This window comes from Microtus ochrogaster, unplaced genomic scaffold (genome assembly GCF_000317375.1).
Source record: "Microtus ochrogaster isolate Prairie Vole_2 unplaced genomic scaffold, MicOch1.0 UNK22, whole genome shotgun sequence".
Taxonomy (NCBI): domain Eukaryota; kingdom Metazoa; phylum Chordata; class Mammalia; order Rodentia; family Cricetidae; genus Microtus; species Microtus ochrogaster.
This window is the reverse complement of record NW_004949120.1, coordinates 3,460,754-3,472,245: the sequence shown is the minus strand read 5'-3', so window position 1 is coordinate 3,472,245 and position 11,492 is coordinate 3,460,754.

Below are 11,492 nucleotides of genomic sequence, written 5' to 3'. Positions count from 1 at the left end.
TTCTCTGTGGTTTTGGAGCCTGTCCTGGAACTAGCTCTTGTAGACCAGGCTGGTCTCGAACTCACAGAGATCCGCCTGCCTCTGCCTCCCAAGTATTGGGATTAAAGGCGTGCGCCACCACCGCCCGGCTTAGTGATTCTTCTAGAAGAGAAGTTTTTAGGGCACATGACCTTCAGAAGACCAGTTATTCCATTGTATGGTATAAGCTGGGCCATGGAAATGGATTGGGGATTTTTAGAAGTGAATTTAATGATAACTGTCAGATGATAATATACAGCATAAGAAAAACTTTTTTTCTTTTTGTTTTTATCAAGACAGGGTTTCTAGGTGTAGCCCTAGCTGTCCTAGAACTCCCTCTGTGAACCAGGATGGCCTTGAACTCATAGAGAACCGCCTGCCTCTGCCTTCCAAGTGCTGGGATTAAAGACTTTAAAGGTGTGTGCCACCATGCCTAGTAAGAAAAACAAAACCTTTTAAATTTACATAGTTAATATATAAATATAAAAAGTGCTTTGAAAAAGTATTTCTGGAATGAAGAGATACTATAACAGAAAATTGTGAGTGGGTTCATATTGGTTCAGAATTATTCCAGGGAACACGAGAAGAAACCTGCCAAAATCTGGAGGCACTCCATGAACATCAGTGTGCTGTCTCAGGATAGTGTCCATGATTCCCGGAGAGAGTCTTCTCATTCAGCCTACTGACATTAGGCTGCTTGTTTTAGCTTAGACATAATACTAAAATAGAAAAATAAATGCTAATATGTCAAGTTCATATCAATAAAAGAGGATATAATCCAGAAGAGAAGACCAACAGCTAAACAAATTACTGTAATGTGTGTATTTGGGCACAGTGTATGTGTACAAAGAAAAGTCTGATCCCAAGAACTCCGTAACAGAATGCAATGTTTGACTTGGGCCTTAAAAAAATGATCAGTTGCTCACCAAATGTTCCAAGGTTTGGAGGAAGATCATCTCCCAAAGAAGAAATACTGTAGACAAAGGCATGAAAATATGACCTAGTAATCTGTTCTTGTGAAATTTCAAGTCGCTGTGGATGTCTGGAGAAGGGAATTCAACAAACGGTGAGGAAAGAAATAATGTCTGAAGATCCTGGCAGGCACTGAATAACGGGCAGCCTTTTCCGCCTGTAGAAAGTGGGATTTTACGCAACATGTAAAACTAAACAAATAAGTAGGTTTTTTTTTTTAAATAACCGAGGAAGTGAAGTTTAGATACTGATTTAATATTTCATGGAAGTTCACAGTATTGTTTAAGACAAAGCAATAACAGAGACACAGGTGAAGGAAGAGTGTTGCGGGAGGTCCTTTTGCTCCTTCAGCCTATAGCCGCTGAGATACCAGGAGGAGCGGAAGGACCTCCCGCAACAGAAGAGAACAAAATATTTGATGGAATATGGTAGAAATTTGGATGTGGTAAAAGATGGAAAATTCAGGACTGACTGAGTGGAAGCATAATGAGAATCAGGAACAAAAAAAGATAGGAATTGTTAACACAGGGAGAGATTGACTAGGGAAAGTCTGGGACGCTCTGAATTTAGCACTGAAGGAGCCACATGCTGGGAAGTCCTTCAGTTCTGGGTAAAGCAGGGCAGCTGGTGGGAACTGAACACTGAGGGAGGATGATAAGGTAAATTTCAAAGGCAGCACATTTGAAACCCATTGCATAGTAGAACATTCTATTTGTATTGTCTTGTTCCCAAACAGATGGCCAGTTCAGAGAGACTTACACTAGCCAGAAGGCATCTTCAAAAGCAAGTTTCTGCGCTAAGTCCTACCTTGTAGTTCTCACCATGTACTTGATTTTGGAGGTCCTAGCACGGGTGGCTGACTGTCTCTCCACTTGGGTGCAATGGCTGGAGATTCAATGTAAAGCATGATGGATGGGCATTTCTTGAGCTACTGTTGAGAGCTGATTAGAATTATCTTTAAAGCAATATACATTTTTGTAACTTATGATCATTTCCATCAAAGAGGTTACAATCTGTTCTTATTGTCTTCAAAAAATTGTAAATTTATCTGAAAACAGAATGTTTCCATGCCTTATTAATGTTTGTAAGAGGAAGTCATATACATACTCTTCATGATTACTGACCAATAATTCGTGGTAACACTGGATTAAAATAAGTCAATAAAGGGAGATACTACACTTATCACATACTAATGCAAAACAGTGATGCTTTCTAAATTCCTCTCTCTTTTACAAAATTGAAGTAAGACTCTGAAAGCAATGCGCTAGGCAATGATACATTTGGGAGGCTGCACCAAGAGCCTGAACATCGAGCCAAGCTTTGGAAAAACCACGAAATAGCACAGGAAGAAGAAATTCTATTGAAGACATTTATTTGTCCTTGAGATCAATATTATTCCACCAATAGCTCGCTCTACAAATTGACCCAGTGCTCTGAGAGTCCCCAAACGTCTTATTTGAAACAATGGAGCAGACATTGAGGACGGTGTTCTACTCTTAACTTAGTAATTACCACTACTGATTTAAACCAGACCTTTAGTGTTATTTTAACATAGGTTTTGGATTTAATTATCTTAAATGACTCAAAGAATGCATACAATTCCCAAACTGTTTATCTCTTTTATGGTAAAATCTCTTTCCTTATCCCTAGAAATCTGCTTTAATTATTTAATCAGTTTGGCTGAAACTCACAAAGCATTAAATTGTTAGTTGTTACTTAACATTCCTTATAAATTGCATTTATTAATTTCTGGATAGAGACTTGTCCATTGCTACAGTAATTTAAATTAGTACCACATGGTTACCGACCGCTGCTGAATGATGATTAAATCTTTGGGGCAAATTCAGTCTTTTAAGATATTTAAATGGCACTTGAGATAAGCTAACAAAATTTGGGCCCAAGAAGTTACAATTTATCAAAAATGTAATAAGGCATGGCCAGAATATTCATCGTAAGCAGCACATAATGTGGTCCATGAAATGACATTTTAGCATCTCCCTCACTGTGGTCACAGGGAAGTGTGCTGACGCTGCAGACAGTGATGCTCGGTTGATATTTAACACTTCCCATCTACAAGGTGCTTTGCAATAGCGTGGCTTTTTATACACTCCAATCCCCCGATACTCTATCCATCATTTTATTATTGGATATAGTGACATATTTCTTTCCTAGTACTTTAATTTCTCAAGCACAAACAGTCAACAGAGCCCACAATCCTAGGGAATCTTAGCAACAGAAGAAGTTGGTGACATTTCAGAATGACATAAATCTCCAGGAGAGAGGCTGCTGAGGCTCTGGACTCCACACCTCTTAGGGACAGATGATGAGGGGAAGGATCTAGCGAAGTAAAAGGAATACAGAGATGGGGAGAGGCCTGGGAATATGGGGTGCCCACTTACAATCCAGAACATATCCTCAATCAGTGATTGGATTCTAGGAGCCCAATTCTCAGCCTTCAGACTTGCTTGGATCTGTGAACTAACCTGATTATTTCTTCCTTGCTAACTAACTTGGGAAATCAAAAGATACAAAATAAAATATAGCCTTGAATATCAATTAAAACAAAACAAAATCAGAGGGTCAAATAAGAGCAGGGCATGACAGAGGATGTAAGTACCATCAACTGGAAAGACTGGCTGAAACACTTGGGGAAAATAGCAAAATCAACTAATAAAATAATAGATTCATCTTCCTGCAGCTGAAGATAAATATTAAATAATCCTAGGTGCTGCTGGCTGAAAATTAATTTCCGCAAGGTAAATAGTCTAGTACGTATATGTGTTTCAATTTCTGTTTGGCAAGGTGCCTATTTTGAGCATTCTATGCAAGCCTTTGAAGTATTAGGACTGCTCAGATAATGCAGGTGCTTAACCAAGAATTGCTTCCTTGGGGCTCCTGCGCACTGAGGAAAAGTCTGTTTGGGATCATCACACTCCTAAGTAATTTCAGGTAGTCAGCCTAAAAACACAACATTTTTTAATACATTAATGATACATTGCAACCTTTCGGAAGTGAATTGTGCCCAAAGAGAGAAGTGACACTCACCTATTAGAGAGCCACAAGTGCTGAACCACTGCAATTTGTGGTCCCCAAATTACAGTCAGGTGCAGTTGCCTGAGTGGGCAGGTTAAAATAGGATACACCGTGAGTGGGGGGAAAAAAAGGGCTTCAGACAGAGTGCTCTAATGATGAATTTACAATAGGAAGAAGGATCAAAGGGCAAATAGCACATTGTATTCTAAATCACGCAGCTATTCCAGTCAGCCTTTCTGCCAACCAAGCCTTGTCACCCCCTAGATGTTCTAACTATGCTGCTTTCATCACGATGTTTGTAAAAAATCACCTGAAAAGTCCCCAAAAAGACAAACATATTTCCATATAAATTTCAGAAATGTTCAACTAAAAATAACCAACGAAACACCACCACCACAATGCACAATCTGAAAAATTTCAGAAGATTTCTGCAATAACAAAACCTTTTTGTTTGCCATATTTATTTATTTATCTTTAAATTATGACTTTCTTTGAAAGACTCTCCCGAGAGGCACAGGGATTCGAGTATGCTGTTTTCTGGAGCAAACACAGTGCGTTCTCACTTGTCAAGGAGGAGAGTGGAAATCCATTGTGGAGTCAATGAATAGGGTGGGTCTCACTTCCAAACCTACTCAAATTCTTCCTACAGGACATTCAACAGATTTTTGGGTCTGCAGCATGAGATGCTTGTTGTGATACCCTTCCAGCAGGCCATAATTCTTTCCAGAAGGGGCATGCAAGCCAGCATTCCAACCAAGCTCCAATGTGAGCAGCTTTGCTCGGGCCCCTGAACCCCTCCTGGAGCCTCACCTGGTCCCCATTCTACACTGTAACTCAATCTGAGCTGTTGGAGAATTTCCCTTAAGGTAGATGGACTTGAGCACCAGGCAACACGGCTTATGAGTGTTTTTAACAGTCAAGGTCATATGCCCCTCTTCTATAAAGCATCATTCCATGCTTCCACAACACAGCATGGCAGCTATTGGCAGACACTTAGGGAAGAGAATCGAGCCAGATGTTCTCTCACAATCAGAGATAGGAAAGTTCCCTGGCTTCATAAGAGAATTCCCAGTGAAATGGACTGAGAAAGCATTTGGAGTTAGAGAAGCTGATTTTTGTTCTTGTGGCCTCTTCATCTACACTTTCGTACTTGACTTATTTCACCACATCTCACATCAGCTCAGAAAGAATCTTTGTAACAAGCCAACATTCAAGCTGCCCAAAGTCCCGACTTTGTTCTATGCTCTCCTAACAACTGAGCAGAGTTAGGGAACCTGAGGGAGTATCCCACAAGCTTGCTAATGGTCAGAACTACAGTGACAGAGAAGAGAAACCTTTCCTCTCCCATGGGAGCATAAAGTTAAAGATGTGAATATCCAAGGAGTGAGGTAAAGTAGAAGCAACCATTTGCATCGCAACTCGTGGTGAAAATGGGACCCAAAACGGGGAGAGGGATGCCGTGAGAATAGGGAAGAAGCGTTGCTGTAAAGAGGCTGGCCAACAAGAGGGTCAAAATGGAGCAAGTGTAGAAATGAAAGACTGGGGAACGCCTGAGACTCATTCTGGTAGGCCCCCATCCCTACCTTCTATGATCAGGTTCCTAAATATCCAGTTTAGCTATTTTTATAAACAGCCATCTACTTAGAGTGATCTAGCTGTAGTTGGCCAGTTTTGATCCTGGCGTGTTGAGATAATAATAAGAGAGGAATCTGCGTGTAAAAAGCACTCTGATGGCCCCTGCCTGCTCACACTGCTCTGACACCCTTTGGTAGGCATTATGGGATTACTGTGTGGCATTATAGAAGGGGCCTCAGAGGGACCTGATATCTAATCTGAGGCTTTTATGGTACAGAGGAACAAATCTGAGCACCTTTGTTAGTCTAATATCACAAGCTTTAGACTAAAGGCTGCCCATTATTCCCTAGCTCATTCCTCTTATAAAAAAAGGGACAAGCGGAGCTTATAGAGCATATAAACTGTAGTTTGTCACCAATCGAGGGAGGCCAGTGCCATCTGAGGGAGGTGCACTTCTGTGTGAAGCTAGAGCATCTAATGTAGGCTGTAGCCTTAAAAGCAATGTTCATTTTGGCCTTTGTTTCTCCTTTATCCCGCCTTCACGGAAGTCAGCAAATCTGAATAAGTGTCTTCTATTTGTGTGGTCAGACTTCACACTGACCCTGTCCTCTGCTCTGTTTGCTCCAGGTTTAAATGGCCTGAGTCTTCTCGGCCCCAGGAAGGATAATCGAGGACAAAGAACATCTGTGAAATGCGAAAGAACCTCAAAAGCGAATACCACTGTTCTCTTGACATCTGCAGGCCATGCTGAAATAAATGCCCTCTACATACGTGGATAACCTCGCCACAAATACCTGGACAAGACAGAGTCGATCTGGCCTCATACCTTCAGGAAGGGTTATCATTAATTATTAGCATTTGCCATATTCTGATCACGCAGGATAGTTAATATTTGAAACCTGCAATGATCCAAATGCTTAGACTATCTGCTGTCAAATATCCACACGGCTGGGCAATCTGCTCTCTCACACACCGAGTATCCGAGGGATGGACTGTTCATTTTTGTTGAGATAGGGCTGCTGTCGCTTATACATGGGTTTAATTATGTTCCCCATTTGCTTTTATATGCACTCTCACTCCTGTTGTGGCAGGGTTTTATTATTATTATTATTAATCTCAGTTAAAAAAGGAACAGATTCAATACAGACAAAGAATAAATGTCATAAAAACCGACGGTAATAATGTGTTCAGTGGGAACTATGGTCATAGCCGGGTAAGGTTGCACACCTACTCATGCTTTTGTGATGGTTGTGTTTCTACTATTTCAAATTTAATACCTTTTTTAATATATTATATGTTACCTCCCATGTATTTAAGCTGTACTTAAAAGCATGCTAAGAACTGGTAATTCTTTAATGGTTGTTCACTTACAAGCGATTGTGGGTCATTACACAATCATTTAAAGGGCATTAATGAGAACCATTTAATGGTTTTAGTAGAATATCATTGTAAGGGACAGGGGAAAAGTTACTGGCTGTAAATTTTTATGACCATTTCTTACAAAACGTATTACTTTAAAGATTTATGTATGTAACAATGAGTACAATAAAAGCCGTGCTAAAAATAATTTGAAATCAAAGTAATGCATAGAGATCAGTCTTTGCTCTCCTGCAACTGGGTGGGCCCCTTAAAAATTCCTCTCCCTCCTTTAGCCTCCCCTTCTTCTCCACTTTTTTCTCACCTTCCACACCCCTTCCATTTACATTCTCGAACACACTTTCAGTACAAAAAAGATAGTTATTTTAGGGAAGGCGATTACAAACTGAAATCTTGACCAAGGTGATTTTAGTTGGGGAGAGAAGTGACTAGACCCAGAGTAACGCAGTAGGACAGTGAAGCAGAGATACCCCAATCCTCAGTATGTCTTTGCATACAGGACCTTCCTTCACATATCATTATTTTAAGCCATTCTCTTATATAGCCTAGAACTAAAATAGAAAATCCAATACTTTCTAGGACATCGCTCCCTGAGGTAGGTTAGAGGACCGAAGCAGACGAGGAACCAGTGCTGGCTGGATACTCATGAGCAAAGTAGTCTCAGGCCCACCCAGGGGAGTGCTGCGGATCTGTATGTGTGTAGCCCCTCTCCCCAAACAGACATGTGAACGTGAGGGGCTGCAAAGCTGGAGGAGTAAGGGATTCAAGTGCTGTGAGAACAAAACACTCCCTGCATCATCCTCAGGTCTGCCTACTTGAGATTCTCACAGAGAACATAAAGAGGAAAGCACTAGCCCAATTCTGGTATTCTTGCATAAGCAGGAGGGTACCTCTAATTAAAAAGATGAAGCTGGAGAGGCACAAGTGATGAGCAGAACCATATCCCTAGAAAGCCAAGATGGTACTGTTTGTGTTAAGTAACCCTTATATTTCTCTCTGATTCTAGCCCAGGACCCCATTCCCAATAAGACGAAGATTTAGGTTAAATTGGTCAAAAGATGTGAATTACAACTTTTAATTAAAGTGTAGAAAATGGTTGCTTTAAAATAAACATGATAATACTTTCACGGTCATTAATATTTTATTGAGAGAACAACCATGGCGACCTGAATATTTTAGGATGTGACGTTTCCAAGTCCGACAGAAGAATTTTCAGGAAGTTATGGATGACCCACATGGAAGACTGCCATGGTACACTCCATTTCCCAGCCCTCTGGAAGCCCAGCCACGTACAGCCCACACATCTGCATCCACAGAGGGGTTTCTTTTCTTTTTTCTTTTCTTTTTTCAAGCCAGTAATGACTAGGGTGGTGAGGATGACATAGCCAGGGATTCAATAAATAGTTGCTGAATACAAAAAGAAGCGGTCATTTCTTAATGTGAATTATGCATCTTGTTATAAAAAAATGATCCCAGCAAAATTTATGTAATGTTTAAAGACGTTTTCTCATATCTTAGATAGAATGAAGCAATGTAATTAAAAAATGAGGAGAGTGTGTGAGTGTGGTTTTGTATATGTTGTGGTATCCTTAATTAGTGCCTATTAATGTAGGCCTAGCTTTGAACCTGCCAATATCTAATATCTCCCATATACGTGTTCTTTCTTCAGTAAGTGTTCCTTGATACAATGTGTAGCCACAAGTATTGCTGGGAATGGCTTTCCCTTTACCTAGTTTAAGGTTTGGCTTCAAACATCCAAATCTGCCCCTCTATAGGTGAGCCCTGGTGAGACTCGCTGGGATGACAGAGCTGTTTGCCTGCTGTCAAGATGACATGCTTTTGGGTCTTCCTATTTGTCTCATCCATAAAATGGGGAAATGACCACATCTGCCCTGTCAAGTCACTGTAAAACTAAACACCATGACAAATAGATTAAAAAGTCATGTGATCGAAGAGCTTGCTTTCCGAACAAATGGCGGCTATCCATCCACCCCTTCTTCCTGACTCCAGAGAAAATCCTAAACAGCTCTGAAGTCATAATTTGTCACATTCACTTTCTTGTGATTTTAAAATGTTTGTGTAGTGACTTGCCTTTCTGTCACCTCTCCAAACTAGTCTACAGTTTCCTAATGGGAGGGGGACTTCTTCGTGTACCTCCTTATGCCTGCATCATCTGGAATAGCTCCATATGTAGTTAGGGTCAACAAATATTTATTAGAAGAACAAATAGTAGCCACTCTCTCGAACACATCACGAAGTCCCCAATCTCTGCATCTTTTCACATGTACCTGAAGTTACTACAGACACTGCAGGGCATATGGTTACTTCTTCCATGAGCTGTCTGGTTTCATTAGGTAAAAAGAGGTACCAGTGAGGTCAGTATTGGACCATGAAGCCCAATGTGAATGTGTTTATTTTGCAGACAGAACTTTCTGTGCCTAAGGGGTGGATCATTGTCTTCTGTAAGTACCAGAATAAAGAGTTTGGCTGATACCAAGTTGGTTCAGCATAATGAGAAGTGAGTATTGACTCAAAAGTTAAAACTTTCCCTCACGCACCTGCAGGTCTACTGCCTTGATAGTCAGAAGGTAGTGTATGTTAGCATGCACCATACAAAGTGTAGCGGGCCTTGTGACAGTGCAGCCAGCTGGGCACATGAAGGCAGCAGACAGAGCATATGTTCTGGGTTCTTGTCCTAGGCAGTGTTCCTCTGCTCCACAACATGGTCAGGTCACAAAGCCATGCTCTGCCTTGGTTTCCCGGGGAGGAAATGCGAGCATAACAGTTTCAGGGCCTTGTCACGGAGTGTGACGGGAAGAGGAGCACCGGTACGGCGACTGTGACACGGGCGTGCCTGTCAGCGGGCATGCTCTGGATCACTCATCAGAACACCAGTACAGTGGGGGTGACATGGGCGTGCCTTGGCAGCCGCACGCTCTGAATCACTCAGCAACATGCACTACCGTGCTTTTTCCCTCTACTTACCAGCTCGTCCTCCCATGCAAACACGAAACGGTATACTGGAAAAATCTTTGATGAGGCTCGCAGCTTTTTTGAGGAAGTCAGAAGAAAGCGGATAGCCACCTTTTTTGGTGGTGCCCAGTATTGTGGAGGCTCCTGGTGCTGATTCCTCCAAGCAGATGATCTGGATTTAGAGAGCAATAAAGCCAAAGCAATCGAGAGATGCTATAGGAACGGAAAGATTCCCTAGCGATGAGGAAACTCAAGGTCACGGAACATTGGGGGCCACAGCCATGAGAAAAGCACTTCTCAGAAAGCACAGGGTAAGGGGAGCAGTCAGCTGTACAGTGGATCAGAAAGCACATTTTTTCCCCAGAAAACAGAGCTCATAGTGCTATGGACCTCTGGTACAGTTAGATGTATAGACACCCCATTAAAGGAGGGGTCCCACCCAACTTTGAAAAGGTTGCTGTACATTTGAAAGGTCCTCAGACATATGTGATATCTGATTTTGATGTGATTTCTGGAAAAAGAAAGATAAGTTAAGAATAGAGATTCATCTTTAATGAATGTTTGCTCTTGTCTTTGTCCGGAGTCCAAAAGATGCACTCTTCCCATTTCTTGCAGCACCATTGCTTTTCTATAACATGTGCAGCAGTGTGCGTTGCTAAGGCAACCCCTCCCAGACAGTAGGTGCAATGTCCCCACATCTCACACCCTTTGGACATCTTCCCACTTAAAGACTTGACATCCCGGCAGGGAGGAAGATCCCCTGAACACAAGTCATGTGGTGATTTATTCCTTCATGCTGATTGAGATAGACTTAAAGGGACATACTTAATGTTCGAAAAGAAAGATGAAGTTCCTGGGGCCACTCCAGCAGCAAGATGATGTCACCGCAGCTACAGCACCTGTAGTGTTAGGAGACAGCCAGACAATACAGACTCGGAGTCTAACACCACTGGTCATTTCTGGACAGGGGAACCTCTGCAAACTTCTACAGTACTCTGAGACAATCGTCTCAATGCTGTTGTGATTGTTGTTTTGCTGTTGCTCTTGGTATTGCTGCTCTGTGTCTGTTGGGCGGGGGTCTCCTCTGGGAAGCTAGTACAGTTCACCTTCTGGCAGGGTAATCATTTTTTTTTCTCTTGGATCACAGGGTATGATTTAGCCACTTTCTCTGAGTGGTTCAATTGCTGGGAAAACTGTGGGGTTTGGGCTTCATGCCTGAAGGAGACACAGCTGGAGATCAGCTAAGGGTGCATGCTTCCCCCATCTCCCCATGTCCTTTGGGCCCAATTCACCACAACCTGGAAGAGGGAGCAAATTTGCCAGAAGGCAGCCTTGTCTTCAAATTCATTTTAACTACCACTTCTGAGGACCTAATAGGACCCAGGCCTGTGCTTTAGACTGTTGGAAATAAGACATTCCAAGTTTTAGAAACAAGTTGAGGTTGAGTTGAGTCACATTGCCTGTGCACACCACGCACACATGCACACACACACAGAGAGAGAGAGAGAGAGAGAGAGAGAGAGAGAGAGAGAGAGAGAGAGAGA